Here is a 14,807-nt window from a genome sequence, read left to right as displayed (position 1 = left end):
CTCAGAGGATTTTTCTCCTGGGAGAAATTCTTTCCAATGGCTGATGGCAAGGATGAAATCTGCTCCCCATTCTGAGCTAATCCCAGTACTCCCCATTCTGAGCTAATCCCAGTAGCAACCAACCACTGGAAGCTGGTATCCTTCATATATCCCTTTTGCTATTCTAGCCCATGTCAACAAATGTAATCAGGAGGTCTTTTGTCTAAATGCAAATGGACTCTGGGAAAGTGTGTGGATAATTAATTAGAAGGTCTGCAAGGTTATACCTCCTTGTAAGCGGGGAATGTAGGTAATTAAGACTTTGTGTGTCATCCATGGCTAAAGACGTGTGTCCACAACAAAACAGGAATTAGCTCCACCGACTATGTGCTATGGATGTAGTTAACCCCTCTGAACCAATTGTTGTGTCATTATACTTCATTATACGCTTTAAATAAAGTGCTCTGACCATCAGACATTCTGGTCCGCCACCAGTAACAGTTACAATCTACGCGCCCACTTATCATTTTTAGTATTGCTGTTATTATTAATCACCATGATAAGCTGATTTAAGATGCATACACATTATAATTAAGGTGACTTTTCCACGCACACAAAATGCCCAGTGTGGTGTAGACACATCACTAAATGTACTGTATCGTCATCTCCCAGTTAACCAGTGTTCATTATCCGGCCTTGTATTTATGGGCCAAAGAGAAGCAAACTGTTCGCTTGCAATATTTTAAAACAACTAGCTGTTCAAAAGGTATTGCTATTCTGAAAGAACAGTAAAAACTGACTTGCCACTTTCCCCGGTATTCTGACCCCAGCAACAACCAGCCCAACACAACTGGATGCTTCTTGTAAGAACATCTTCGTTCTTTGGCTCCAGAATCTGGTACTTTGAACATGAAGACATGTTCTGCTGAAACAAACATTATATTTTCCTGCCTATGTTTTGGATGATTATGCCTGTTTGTTAATAAGAGAAAGCTGGTCTGAGCAACTGTATTTGTAGTGGAATGCAACAGCCATTAGTGCAGGCTCTCCTTTAGGTGCCCCCAGTGCTTTAAAAAAAAAATGTTTAGGGGTACTCTCATTTTGAGGGACATGGGTGGCGCTGTGGGTTAAGCCTAGGACATGCTGATCAGAAGGCTGGCGGTTCGAATCCCCATGACGGGATGAGCTCCCGTTGTTCGGTCCCTGTTCCTGCCAACCTAGCAGTTTGAAAGCACGTCAAAGTGCAAGTAGATAAATAGGTACCGCTCCGGCGGGAAGGTAAACGGCATTTCCGTGCGCTGCTCTGGTTCGCCAGAAGCGGCTTAGTCCTGCTGGCCACATGACCCGGAAGCTGTACGCCGGCTCCCTCGGCCAATAAAGCGAGATGAGCGCTGCAACCCCAGAGTCGGCCACGACTGGACCTAATGGTCAGGGGTCCCTTTACCTTTACTCTCATTTTGACTCAAGAAAATCACCATTTTATAGTTCAAGTAGGGAAAAAATAAATACTGTAAATGGACAAAACTACAAAGATTCACAAAATGTTTAGGGATATGCGTACCCCTGCATCCCCCCCAGAAAAAAAAAAACTGGGTGCCTGAGCTGAGCTGAGCTGGGTAATGACAGGGCTGAGGGCCTTCTCAGAAATGACGCCCCATTTCTATAATTCCCTGCCCAACCAGGATATATTTTCAGTGCCAAGCAAATATATTTTTGTTCTCCGAGGCCTTTAAGGTGTGTGTTTTTAACTGTTTTGATCAGGTGCTTTTAATTTCTGGGTCTTGGTGGTGATTATTTGTGTTCAACTTGGTATCGATTTGATTGCTATTTTGTTTTGCTAGAAACCACCCTGGGAATACTTTGCTGAAGGGCAATAAACGTACAAAACAAAGAAACCATAAAGAAAATAACGTCATGGTTATTGGATCCAACCTCCGTCCCACAGAGGGCATATCAGGGAACACTGAAAAATAATACTTGCAGTTCAGTTTTACTAAAATAAAACATACCTGCACATGGATATTGATCCAATAATTGCACTTTAATTAATGACGAAGCGTTTTTGGGTGCCAGCACAAGGTTCACTGGCTCTCACATTCAGCCAGGAGCAGGCGAAATAACTTCCAAAAGAGTCTAGAGGTCAAGGCTTCATGACAAGAAATGTGTTTTGGGGCAGGAGGGAGGACTGTGGAAATGAAAGAGGGTTGCTTAGGGTTGCCAGCAGATCTCTTGAGGCTTAGATCGGCTGCATATGCACCATATACTTCTCCCCTCAAATAATTCTGAGAACTGTAGTTTATGCCTTGCAGTGCTGCAATGCTCAGCACCCATAACAAACTACAGTTCCCGGTATTCTTTGGGGAGAAAAATGTGTTTTAAATGCATGGTGTGTACACAGCACCTGAGACTCAGTTGTGGCAGCTCATGAGGGTAGGTTTATTTTTATTTTTTAAAAACTACCACCAGCCTCTCTTTTCTAACTGATCTCCCCTTTGAGAATACATTTTATTATGCCTGTATCGGTATTTGCTTGTTAGTAACGCCCTCCCACGGAAAGAGAATTGCTGAGCCAGAATGAAGGTGGGAGAGAGAGGGTTTCACTCTAACTTCAGACTTGACGGAAAAGGCCTGGTGGAAAATTAGGCCCCCATCACACCAGACCCTCTGAGTGTCCCTATTTCCCAGGGAGAGTCCCTGATTTACAGAAGCCATCCCGGTTTCTGATTTGATTCTGGATGGTCCCACTTTTCCTTAGGACATCCCTATTTGCATTGGAGAAATGTTGGAGGGTATGGAGTTATGCAACTCCTGAGCCAAGGAGCTAAGTAACTATACAACCTTTAGAAGACATCTGAAGGAAGTTTTTTTAATGTTTAATGTTTTGTCATGTTTTTATATATGACAGAAGCTGCCCAGAGTGGCTGGGAAAACCCAGGGGTATAATTAATAATAATAATAATAATAATAATAATAATAATAATAATAAAGTTATATCCCGCCCTCCCTGGCCAGGGCCAGGCTCAGGGCAGCTAACACCAAATATAAATTGCAATAAAATGTAATAGAAAAACAACAACAACAACAAACAGTTAATTAAAATACAGCCTCATTTTAGTAGTAGCCCATAAATCAAGACCATAAAGGGAGGAAACATCAGGTATTCACCCGAGCCAGCTATCCATGCTGGTCCTACATGGGCCAGCAAAAAAGCCAAGAGAAAATTTATACACCAAATCCCATATAAGGGGTCAGAGTGAGTCTAAGTGATAAAATTTTTATCAGTGGGGTTTTTTTCTGGGATTTCGCATGGGTACACAGCACTGGCACCTTTTTTTCTAGAAGCAAAGCACTGGTGATGGACGTCCCTATTTTCATCAGGGAAATGTTGGAGGGTGTGTTACAGCCACCCTCCTATCTTTAGCTACCCGTCCTTCCTACCCCGTGAACTGATTTCATCATTTTCCCATCAAGCACTTCCGACAGGAGAGGGAGGAGACCCAGGAGAAGAATGAATCTGGGCCTCTATAAAGACCTAAGCTGAGAACATCTGGTCCCACATTCTGCTCTCAAAAGTGCCCAGCAAGATGCCCACAGGTTTTGTCCCTCCTTTAGTGAGTCTAGGTGATTTTGGCCGAGAGAGTGGAAGCCAGGATTTGGGGTCTGTTGGGGTGGGGCGGGACGTGGGGATTAGACCACTAAGTACTTTCTCTGGTTCCCACTTATCCGTCTGCCTCCTACTCCTTCCTCTTCCATTGAAGTTGGGATTAGAAAGTTTGCAGGGGAAGAAGCTGTCACCTGACTTTAAATCGGCTTAGAAAGGGGAAAAAGGGGGAGACCAGGGAAGGACTCCGGATGAATAATTCTCCCTGCTCCTTCCCACTAATGCCTCTTCCCATCAGGAGACAAGGGGCCCCCTCAAAGCTCCCTGCCATTGCATTTGGAGGGCTTAACTCTCTAAATCCTTTCACGCACGGTCCTCACACAACACAGCAGAAGTCTAGGGCGCTCTCTTCTTCCTGTTCTAATCCTCTACAGCAGGTCTCCTTTCCCTTCCCAGAGCCCAGATTCCTTTCTCCTGGACCCACCCTGAGGAGGGGAATGAAGGAATGTGGATCGTGAACATAAAAAGTCCAGCTTAAAAGGAAAGCACTCAGGGCGTGGAATGCACCACACACAGTGGAGACCTGGACTGCACCTTGCATCAGGGCTTGTGGAAACTATTAGCCTCTGAGCTTCAAAGACACACAGACACACACACACACACACACACACACACACACACAAACACACACACGGTTTTTACCCCACATTCCAGCCAAAAAGGCTCCCACGGGTGCGTGCATACAGTCAACTAAAACAAAACCATTGTTTCCTTCTCATTCTTGGCTGCATACACACCACACATCAAAGACACATAACTTCTCCCCAACAATACTGTGAACTGTAGTTTGGAAATTGTAGCTGGGGGGGGGGGGATAAACTCCTTGAAATATGATCTCCTCTCTCCTCTCATTACCCCCGCCAAAGCTTTCTACACTGTATAATCTGTTTTTCCTGTTCCTGCATTTCCTGTTCCAGTAGGTTTTAGATGCTTCAGGCCAGTCTCTCTACAATTTCCACCAAGTGGACCCCACTCACAAACTTGCAACCCTTCCCTCCCAATGGTAACAACATCAGATAAAGGTAAAGGTACCCCTGACCGTTAGGTTCAGTCGCGGACGACTCTCGGATTGTGCGCTCATCTAGCTCTATAGGCCGAGGGAGCCAGCATTTGCCCGCAGACAGCTTCTGGGTCATGTGGCCAGCATGACTAAGCTGCTTTTGGCGAAACCAGAGCAGCGCATGGAAACGCCGTTTACCTTCACACTGGAGCGGTACCTACTTATCTACTTGCACTGGTGTGCTTTCAAACTGCTAGGTTGGCAGGAGCTGGGACCGAGCAACGGGAGCTCACCCTGTTGCGGGGATTCGAACCGCCTACTTTCTGATAAGCAAGCCCTAGGCTCAGTGGTTTAGACCACAGCGCCACCCACATCCCTGCAACCCTTCCCTCCCAATGGTAACAACATCAGATAGTTTCTAGACAATTCACCAGTGCTTCCTTCCTCCCTGGCTTCCCTGGAGGAATGGAACAGCCCAGGAAGCGACACAGAAGCAGCTGATCTGCCTTGGACCAAATTTGTGTTCTCCCCACCCCACCCTGGCTGAAGTCCTTACTAATAACCTTTGGAGGTGAAAATCTTGGACTGGCTTGTGGGTCCTGATCCAAATTTGATCCAGGGTGCACACCTGGCGCACACATTCAAATCCAGGAGTTCTAGCTTGCTTCTTCTTTGATCCAGCCCTCTCTCAGTTCCCAGGCCTGGCCCCCAGCCGCTGGTTAAGTTATTAGATGATGTCTGCACCTGACAAAAGTGGGCTCAAGTGATGCCACAATAAATTTGTACCACTTTGAGCTTCATGCGTCCTTGTTATCTTTGATGGAGTAGATTAGCACAGCTACCCCTCTGGTGTCTGCTTTCTACTTACAGAAAAATCCCATTGATTCTTCCACCGGTTTTAGTGGGGGTGGGGGAGAGGAGTGGATGGGATTCACCACCAGCCCGGTAAATTAAACTAGGTCAGCCTGCCGCAGAGCTGCTCCCAGTCTCCCTGCACTAGGCCAGCAATTGCTTTGCAGTTGGGAACAGGACCCAGAAGTTCCAGCTTCCACCATGTACAGCCTTGGTCTCCCGAGACTTCATTTACTCCTGCTGTTTGGGTCGCTTCCAAACACAGGGGTCCCAATTCTCAGGCACCCCTCCACACACTGCTGAGCTGTTGACCCGCTGTCTCCCGCAGGCTTTGCCCCTGATCAGGCTGGGTCTCTTTTCATTCCGCTTTCTGCCCTGTTTCACTCATTCAATATTTAACCGGTCCCTGTGGCTAATTCGCAGCGTGATATGAGATGGGTGGGTGTGTTCCTGCCGCGATCGGTGTCAGCCCTGGTTACTACAGAGGGTGGTTTTGGTCTCGGCGTCAGGTTAATTCACAAGGGGATTGTATCTTCCCAAACAGCACCAAAGACCCAAACAAATGGGAAGTGCAAGTTTCTCTTGCCAGAGTGATGCAGCCGCCTCTCTGGCTAAGGTTGAGCAACTGTGTATTCCAAGAGGTTTATTTATCCAAGACGGAAAGGCTTCTATTTCTGGGGTGGCTGCGGAGAGGAGCTGTTTATGCAGCGATCCTTCACCCAAACGCTCAAGGTTCAGACACTTCTCCTGCACAGGGAGGGGTTATTATGCCAGGAATGCACTAACCCACACCAAATCACAGCCGTTTCCTGACTAGAGGAGGGGAAAAGGTCACAGTGTCCACATCCAGGTATCACTCAAATGTCATTTGTCCATCTCATGAGGTTTCTGCCCTCTGTTGACTCTCCAGAGGTGGGGAGAAAGGCTCCCTTCCGCTGCATGCCCCCTACCAACATTACCATATATAGCAGCTGATACTTAATCATACCCACCAACTCACACAGATTCTCCTGCAGAGGAGTGGGAAGTGGTCTAGACAGGCCTGCCAGGGTGTCCTATAATGAGAGACTGGGGGTTTTGCTCTGCCACAACTCTGGGGGACTTGCTTAAAGGCAAAGCGATGTGCTTTACCAGATCTTCTGTCTGCTGTCCTTACGCATCCCCACAGTTCCTACACCCGGGGCTGCATTAGAGCCATTGAACAGAGCTGTGACCACGGATCCCAGCCCTGCCACAGATCTTTGTACTGGTGCTGGGCAAGCCCCTGTCTCTCCTCGCTAATTTACGATCTGTAAAATGGGAGCAATGCTGACAATTACGCCGCCTTGCAGGATAGCTGAGAGAAACATGCATGCATTTATCTGCCTTGAAACATAGGAAAGGGGCGGACTTTAAATCTAAATAAAGATGTGATTTCCGATCCCTTGTCCCCCGACGCCCCTACAGAACATGCACAACACACAAAACCCTTGGATCAGAGCTAAGGAATTCCTATGGAGCACAAAGTCTTCCCGTCCCAATTCTGCCCCTTTGTGTTGTTTTCATCTCCTCCTCCTCTTCCCAGCCCCAACACACTGGGGGAGGATTGGCCCACCGCCAAGGCTGTTTCCCCCTCCCCACAATATTCCACCTCCTACCCTGAAATAGATGGGTGAGCTGTTTTGCCACCCACCCCCTGGAAACTTTTAAGGTGGGTGGATAGGGAACTACAATAGAGACGCCAAATATATATATACAGTATACACATACACACACATATATAGATGAGAGGCCCCCTCCTCAATTGCCCGTCTCCCTGAATGCTTACCATTTCCTACCCGACAATGTGGATTCCCTCTTGATCCGGGTTGGGCTTTTCCTTTTAGCCGTGTAAACAAGCCAGGTGTGTGTATGTGTGGCCGGGGTCTTCACTCCCGGCGCCGACCCCATCTCCAGCCGGCCAAGCCAGCTTTCTTCCGCCCCATTGACAAGGGGGTCTCGGGTAATCTCCGTCCGGGGGGGGGGGTTCACCCTTCCTGGGGTTCCGAGCAGGAGGGCGAAATGGGGCGGGGGAGGCGGAGACACCGCGGGCGGGAATGCGGGGGGGGGGGGAGGTGGTCTTATTGTTTGTTTACCTCCTCGCGTCCGGCCCCTGGCGGGTCATCCTTCTTTCCCGGTGGCGCGTGCGCGCGTCTCCCACTTTCACACAAACACAGACACGCAGAGGCCGGCTGTCGTGCAGGATGGCTGTTGGCTGCACACCCCGACGGACGGGTGTGTGTGTGTGTGTGTGTGTGTGTGTCGGGGTGTGTGTGTGTGTGTGCATGTGCGCGCGTGTGCGCGCCTTATTCTCCTGCTGTCTGCTTTAACCCTTCGGGCGCTGGAGACACAGATCTGAACATCCCTGCTGCGTGTATATGTATGTGTGAGGGGGCGGGGGTCCTCCTCCTCGGAAGCCCCTCCACGCCCTTTTAATCCTGGAAGACCCTGCCGTTTATAATCTCAGGTGTGTGTTTGGGGGGCTGAGAGAGAGAAGACGTAGGTTGCGATTGCCAGGTGAGGAGGGGAAAGAAAGGGGTCTCTGCATATGCATATGTTTTGACTTCGCTGGCCACTGGCATTTAAAACAAAGGACAAGATCCAGCCGATATCAAGTACTCCTTCATCCCGATCCTACACAATTTTTTTAGCTGCAAGTAAATCATTGATTTACTGATTGTTCCCTAGATCTGGGGGACCACCCGCTTTCCAAACCTCTCTCAGTGGATTGATGTCACTCAATCCCGCCTTTCTCCATTCGAAAAAATGGGAATGGAATAAGAAGCTATACTAAACAGTGTAGTTCAACTTGAACCCCAGAAGCTGCTTTGAATACTGGACAGGGGAAAGAAGAGGTTAAAATGACAATCGTGCATCTGAACACGTGCAGAATGCTTAGGGATCCGTTGATAAATCGGGGCTTCTGAATCGAAAGTTATTTGCTTGCAGGCAGGGTTGCAGAAGCTCGTCTTTTTAAAAAGAAAAGAAATGAGAATGAAACCACCACTGTTTGTTGTGAGAATGAAAGTGACCTTGCACTTTCAATGTGATAATGAGGAACAGTCAGGCAAGGGTGAATGACAAAGACACATTTGCACACAGCACAAAGATTAAGCCAAATATAGAGCCGCACGACTGTGACAACTGAGAACTACTGGCTTATTGGTACAATTATGCACACACTACGGAAATGAATTTTGGCCTGGTTCACAAACATGCAGGCTCATCACTCGATGTACGAAATCCAAAGACTATCTGCATGTGTGAATGGTCCGTCACAAATATAACACCAGAGACAGTTTCATGTTATCTCACTACACATGCAATAGTGTTAGTTATGTCAGTTCATGCACTCAGTTGCCAGTCACCAAAGTCTGATTCCCACATGTGTGTGCACATCATTAAAGGTAAAGGTAAAGGGACCCCTGACCATTAGGTCCAGTTGTGACTGACTCTGGGGTTGCGGCGCTCATCTCGCTTTATTAGCCGAGGGAGCCAGCGTACAGCTTCCGGGTCATGTGGCCAGCATGACTAAGCTGCTTCTGGCAAACCAGAGCAGCGCATGGAAATGCCGTTTACCTTCCCGCCGGAGCGGTACCTATTTATCTACTTGCACTTTGACGTGCTTTCAAACTGCTAGGTTGGCAGGAGCAGGGACCGAGCAATGGGAGCTCACCCCATCGCGGGGATTCGAACCGCCAACCTTCTGATCGGCAAGTCCTAGGCTCTGTGGTTTAACCCACAGCGCCACCCATGTCCTGTGCACATCATTAGATCTACTTTAATGCTGTAGAAACCTGTTAATGCTGTAGAAGGCCTGTCCTGACTCCACAGAACTGTATGTGAAGCGCTCGAAGCACACAGTATGCCTAGGCATACTGCTCAGAAGTAAGTGTTATTTAGTTTACTGAAATTAGTGTGGGTATGAGACTGATGTTAAAGTAGTAGAATGACAGGTATTATAGGTTCAAATGAGAAAGATGCCGGTGTGCCTTCTACCTGATCCACCCAACGCTCACTCTGCACCATAATAAAGGCAGAATTGAGCTCAGTGTGGGAAGAATAAGGCAGGGAAGGGTGCAAGGGCATGACTGAGAGCTGGAACATGATGCGCAGTGGGCATGGCAGACTGGAAGAGGTGTGGCAGGCCCTCTAGAAAGCCCTGGGAGGCAGGATTAGGCCCGGGCACCAGATGTTCCACCCTGCTACTATAGAAACCGAGATGAATGGGTAGATAATAGGACGACAGAAGGATAACTGACAGGTGGAATCCATAGTTGCAAAGCAGAAGTAGAGAAGAGAGTAATGAAGAGATAGTGAGTATATACATATACTATATGTATATCCATAAGTGAATATGATCTCATTTTATTTTCACAGCAGCCTTGTAAGGTAGATTTGGGCTGCATTACACTATACCATGCGTAGGCAAACTAAGGCCCAGGGGTTGGATCTGGCCCAATCGCCTTTTAAATCCAGCCAATGGATTGTCCAGGAATCAGTGTGTTTTTACATGAGTAGAATGTGTCCTTTTATTTAAAACGCATCTCTGGGTTATTTGTGGGGCCTGCCTGGTGTTTTTACATGAGTAGAAAGTGTGCTTTTATTTAAAATGCATCTCTGGGTTATTTGTGGGGCATAGGAATTCGTTCATTATTTTTTCCTTCAAAATATAGTCCGGCCCCCCACAAGGTCTGAGGGACAGTGGACCGCCCCCTGCTGAAAAAGTTTGCTGACTCCTGCCTATACCTTTAAAGCACATTCTTTTTCCTCAAAGAATTCTGGGCGTTGTAGTTTGTTAAGGGTTGCTGGGAATTGTAACTCTGTGAGGGGTAAACTGCTGGGTTGTGGGTGGGGTGGGGAATATGCTTCTAACACCTGCTTTAAAGTGACAGTGTGTTCATAATCTTGCCTATTAATTTTACATCTGGGATTCGAAGCCAGGTCTGTTCTTTGCACCACCCTGCATGCAGAAACGTAGGCATGCAGGACTCCAGAACAGTGCAGGCAGCGAGAGAGAGGAGGGAAGCATCGAGAGAGTGTGTTAATCCCTGCAAAGCCTGGCACTGAGCAGCCAGCAGTTCGCACAGCTTTGTATACCAGGCATATGCGCGCCCCAAACAGACACAGTCTGTTCCTCGCTATCTCCATCAGTTCCCAAGAAGACACCGCTCCTCTGCTGGAGGGAGGAAAGAGAGCTTTGCAGACCCAGCCCAGGAGTCCTGGAATGACACCGGCTGCTGCTGGGGATGGTGGTGTTAGCAATGCAGGAAGGGGTACCATTTGCCCATCCGCGAGCATCGCCAAGGGGTCGCCGCGCAGTGCTGCTGGCTCCATCAGCTGAGCTGCAACAGAGGCCCCGGCAGCTGCAAATCGCCCCATCATTTCCTCGCCTGCATCATAGGTGGGCTGGAGAGAGCAGGAATCCGGCAGCTTGGAAACCGCAGGTCGTGGCGACAGCGCCCCCTTCTGACTCTGCTTCCAGCCGCAGGCGCGTTCCCTGCGCCCACTTTCAGCGGGGGAAAAAAAAAAAAGCTTTTGATGAAATTTGACTGATGAAACTTAGAGGCAACCAGCCGCAGAGCTTGCCTTGGGGACCGCGGTCATTGGGAGAGTGGGAAAATATTTTGCTAATTTTTCATTGTGCCGCCTTTACTTTTAAAAAGTTATATTTTTTTTCCATGTTGGCAGCTTTGAGCAGCTATAGAGGAAAGATGGGGATGGTGGCATATGAAGGGTTAAATAAATCAAATAAATCAACTAGAAAGAGGCTGGATGTGAACCTCGGTGGTCTTGATTTTGATGTTCACTCCATATATGCCTGGGGCATTTATTCAAACAGCACTTTTTAAATATTAAAAGTGATCCGTTTGTATTCCTCTCACAAAAGGCCGCTAGTCCCATGAGTCTGTTACATTAAAAGAAATGAGAGTGGAAATAAGTGAAGGGGGATCTTGTGGCACGACAAAGACCCACAAATTTGTTATGGTATAAATGTTCTTCAACCATTGCCTGCTTTTTCAGCTGTAAGGCTTCAGCATTAACCTTAATGCAATGTTAGATAGTTCAGTGCTATTATCACACCCATACTGCAGATGAGGGAGACTGAGGTTGAAGGAGAATGCTGTGTTTATAGATTTATTTTAGACTCTGGGCAATAGTCTTATGGAAATCCTCTCTTTAGATAGTAATGTGCATTTGCTTCAACATATGGCAAGCCATTTGGGAGCCTTCCTGCTCATGGGGTTGTGTTTTGTTTTTTACCAGCTGCGCAAATTCGCCACCAGATACCCCACACTAAAAGAAAAAGCCTAATAAACACAAAGCATGCTTTGTTCCTTGCCTGCACCGTGCATCACTGGCAGTTTCTCCAAAGGAGCCCGTGGCTCTTATGTACCATACAGTGACAATTCATTTGTGCATCTGCCTCAGCTCATTAACAGGCACAAAGAGAGAGAACTTTTCTTAAAGCTCAGATTCATGATTTTGTGGGACACAGATCACAGAATTGTAACTTTTGCCCAACGTGGGGCTCAAACCCACAACCCTTAGATTAAGAGTCCCATGCTCTCCCATCTGAGCTACCCAGGAGTGTCACATATCTCAGACATCCTAGCGCTCTCATTATATTTACAAGGGTGCAAGGAAGCATTACCTGCCTTGAGATGAAGGTGCAGAAGAGGAGGTTCCAGCCCAAAAGAAGGTGTTTTAAATTGCTTTGGGCGGTTTCAGTTTTCAGCACATTCTATCCTTTTCTAATTTGTGTACGTGCTGTTCCTGACATGATGCTTTAATAAAGTCATACGCCTAACGTGTCTGATTGCCGTTCCTTTTTGAAAAACTGTGCATTATCAGCTTTCCACCAACACTACTTCCTGCCCCCACTTTGTGGCTTCCCTAAAGCCATCAAGTGAGTTCGTGGTAGAGAGAGATGAGATCTGAATCAGGGATTCTCTGCTTCACAGCTCATACAGTGGTACCTCAGGTTAAGAACTTAATTCGTTCTGGAGGTCCATTCTTAACCTGAAACTGTTCTTAACCTGAAGCACCACTTTAGCTAATGGGGCCTCCCGCTGCCACTGTGAGATTTCTGTTCTCATCCTGGAGCAAAGTTCTTAACCCGAGGTACTATTTCTGGGTTAGCGGAGTCTGTAACCTGAAGTGTCTGTAACCCAAGATACCACTGTACAGTGGTACCTCGGGATGCGAACAGGATCCGTTCCAGAGCCCCGTTCGCATCCTAAACAAAACGTAAGACGTGATAGTGCATCTGCGCGTGCGCGGGTTGTGTTTCGCCGCTTCCGCGCATGCTCGTGACGTCATTTTGACCATCTGCGCATGCACGAGCAGCGAAACCCGGAAGCAAAGGGCTCTATTACTTTGGGGTCGCCGTGGAGCGGAACCCGAAAATACTTATCCTGGAGCGTATTTGTCCTGAAGTATGACTGTACTTGTAACTGCTGTTCTCCCACCTCTCGATGCTACTTCTACAGCCTACAGGAGTGACAGGACTCTTTCACGTAAAAAGGTAAAGGTAAAGGACCCCTGACAGTTAAGTCCAGTCACAAACGGCTCTCGGGTTGCGGCGCTCATCTCGCTTTACTGGCCGAGGGAGCCGGCGTTTGTCTGCAGACAGTTTTTCCGGGTCATGACTAAGCCACTTCTGGTGAACCAGAGCAGTGCACGGAAACGCCGTTCACCTTCCTGCCGGAGCGGTACCTATTTATCTACTTGCACTTTGACGTGCTTTCGAACTGCTAGGTTGGCAGGAGCTGGGACTGAGCAATGGGAGCTCACCCCGTTGTGGGGATTTGAACCGCCGCCCTTCTGATCGGCAAGCCCAAGGCTCAGTGGTTTAGACCACAGCGTACAGCGACATTAAAAAGAAAGAAAAGCATCCCCAGACTCCAGTTCTGAAGTGGTACACCCCATTAGGGCACCTCAGGATGCAGCCCTTGATTCTATTGCAGGTGTAGGCAATGCTTCTGAGTGTGTGCTCTAGTCTAGCACTGGTTTGCCAGTTCTTTTGCAAATGCAATTTGAGGTGCGCACATTAGTGCTTAAAGCCCTACAGCAGAGCTTTCCAAACTTTCCTTGCTGGTGACACACTTTGTAGACATGCATTATTTCGCGACACAATACAGTGGTACTTCAGGTTACATACGCTTCAGGTTACAGACTCCGCTAACCCAGAAATATTACCTCGGGTTAAGAACTTTGCTTCAGGATGAGAACAGAAATCGTGCTGCAGCAGGAGGCCCCATTAGCTAAAGTGGTGCTTCAGGTTAAGAACAGTTTCAGGTTAAGAACGGACCTCCAGAACGAATTAAGTACTTAACCCGAGGTACCACTGTAATTCAGTGTTACTAGCAAACCGGAGGTTAAACTAACCCCTTTCCATCCCCCCCCCCCGTCAATGCTCTTTATTGGTTTAATTTGATATTACATCTATTCCATTCATCATCAAAAATATCACAGAGTACAAAAAAGAAAAAATCATGAAAAAACACCCAAAATTAATTTAAAAAATCAACACCTCCATAACTTTAAATCGTAAATAAATAATCTTCTACTTTTCCAGTGTGACTTCCATCTGCCTCACTGTGGGTCCTTTCTTCCTTTTTTAACTGCGTCCTTTTTCACCTTATCAATTATCAGCATCATATACACCATATTATCCATCGGTCATGCAATTTCTGAAAATTAATCAAAGCACACTAAAGATTTTATTTGGGAGCAATGTTTTTTTAAGTATCCTCCATAGCATCCCCACTCTTTTATAAAATTTTGGCTTGTTTGATTCCTCATTATTTGTGTCATTTTTGCAAGTTCCAAATATTCAGAAAGTTTTATCTGCCATTCTTCTCTCGTTGGAATTATCTCCCCCTTCCAGTTCTTAGCAATCAACATTCTCACTGCTGTTGTTGCATATAGGGATCCCCTTCTTTTATCACTTTGGATATCTGTTGTCAAAATGCCTAGAAGAAAGGCTTCTGGGTTTTGGGGGGGCAAATGTTTTTTTTTAACTTTTTTTTAATTCCTCATAAATGATATTCCTTTTTCATTTTATTTTTGTACACCCCTACCACCAACCCCTTTCCAACCCTGGGAGCGTTCGCACAACACACCTACAGACTCCAGTCGACATACTAACGTGTCGTGACACACAGTTTGGAGAGCTCTGCCTTACAACAATATAGGCCCCAAATATCCAAGGAATGTCTCCATCGCTACTGACCAAGCTTCTTGTGTGCAAGATCTTGGTAGGTGAGACTCCCTCGAGGTCAGGTGAAGCCT

General features: G+C 47.1%; 1 protein-coding gene across 2 annotated transcripts in view; it reads right to left on the bottom strand.

Moving 5' to 3' along the window:
- CCDC120 (coiled-coil domain containing 120) overlaps positions 1–7,749 on the bottom strand; it is a 42,003-nt gene extending 34,254 nt beyond the window's left edge. Inside the window, exon 1 of one of the 2 annotated variants that reach the window (XM_080988191.1) lies at positions 7,607–7,749. The gene's annotated coding sequence lies outside the window, so the exon portion shown is untranslated. Of the gene's footprint in view, positions 1–7,299; positions 7,501–7,606 lie in introns of those variants that run through there. The other variant, XM_080988190.1, reaches the window with a different exon arrangement.
- Positions 7,750–14,807: the final 7,058 nt, after the last annotated feature.

The sequence above is a fragment of the Podarcis pityusensis genome (genome assembly GCF_964106645.2).
Source record: "Podarcis pityusensis genome assembly, chromosome: 17".
Lineage (NCBI taxonomy): Eukaryota > Metazoa > Chordata > Lepidosauria > Squamata > Lacertidae > Podarcis > Podarcis pityusensis.
This window is presented reverse-complemented; position numbering and strand designations above follow the sequence as displayed.